The sequence below is a fragment of the Hibiscus syriacus genome, unplaced genomic scaffold (genome assembly GCF_006381635.1).
Source record: "Hibiscus syriacus cultivar Baekdansim isolate YM2019G1 unplaced genomic scaffold, ASM638163v2 tig00111398_pilon, whole genome shotgun sequence".
Lineage (NCBI taxonomy): Eukaryota > Viridiplantae > Streptophyta > Magnoliopsida > Malvales > Malvaceae > Hibiscus > Hibiscus syriacus.
This window is the reverse complement of record NW_024063081.1, coordinates 224,558-225,804: the sequence shown is the minus strand read 5'-3', so window position 1 is coordinate 225,804 and position 1,247 is coordinate 224,558. Positions and strand designations below refer to the sequence as shown.

General features: G+C 38.9%; 1 pseudogene; it reads left to right on the top strand.

Annotated features, from left to right (window-relative positions):
- Positions 1-1,247, top strand: LOC120161059 (annotated as a pseudogene).

Here is a 1,247-nt window from a genome sequence, read left to right as displayed (position 1 = left end):
AAACAGTTGTTTTCTTCACATCTACCTCGTTGGCTTCAAGTTCTTCTGAGTGAGAAGTTCTTCAATGCTTGCATAATTCATGAAGATGCAAAGAAAACGAGAAGAATATCTATTGCTTGGATTGTTGTATCAGTATTTGCCCTAACTGCTTGTCCCCTCACAGTTCTCACAGGCTTTTACAGGTAAACAAAAATTTACCATTTTTTATTTCCTTTTTCTTTTCTTCTTCTTCTTCTTCCTTCCAACTCCTTTTGTCATTTTTTTCCAGATAAGAAGGTATGTGTATCATGATGTTTTAAGGTTGGATGATGCAACAAGATTAATGGACTGTGCTTTTGTCCAAGTAAGTCATAATTCTGATATTAAAAAGCATCTCCCTTTCAAAAATAAAAACTTTCTTTTCATGGCTCTCTCTCTCTGCATGAAAAGTCTTTGCTTTAAAATTCAAATTATGCAATCATTTCTTCTTCCTTCAGCTTGATTATCAATCATCTACTGTCTACTTAACTTAACCAACGTATAAAATAACAGTGTCGATATTCAACAAAAAAGAGATTATTTTTTTCCAGAAAAAAAAGATTGAATTATGAAAGAAATGGGTCTGCTTTTGTTATCGTTCAATGATGCTCACTGCTTCTCCTTTTATGTGCTTAGTCATACATAACGAATAGCGCAAAAGTGATATTATAAACCAAAGGCCACAAACGAGACAGTTCAGAGGCTCCGGCAACTTCTGCAGCACCTGCGACAGATGCCTGCAAGACCCTTATCTTTTGCTCTCTCTCCTGCAAGGTTCCATCTTTTTTTTCATATTTCTTATTTCATTTCTCCCAAACTCCATAATTATTGTCCATTATTATATTCGGAGCAGGTTAATTATCTGTTAGGAACAGAAGATGGGGTTTCCAAGTTCCTGTTCGAGTGCAATTTCTTACCTTTACCCGAGGCGGGATCGGAGGATGGGTTTGTGACACCGGACTCGGTCCTCGAACCAGACGGTTCGATCAAGACATCTTCCGGGTCTGCGGCCTACGGCGAGGTCTCGCTGAATTCCACTGCCACCACAGAGATCGTGAGAAAGAAACGGAGTAACTTAAAAGCTTGTCGTCCGACAACCCTCCGACAGTATCTGAGGTTTCGGGAAGTTTGATGAACCGGAGAAAGAAGACTCCACAACGTGCTCCGTTATATTGAATTTGTTTTTTCGTTTTTCTTTTTGGAAGATGGATGGATAGAGGGGTAAGTGG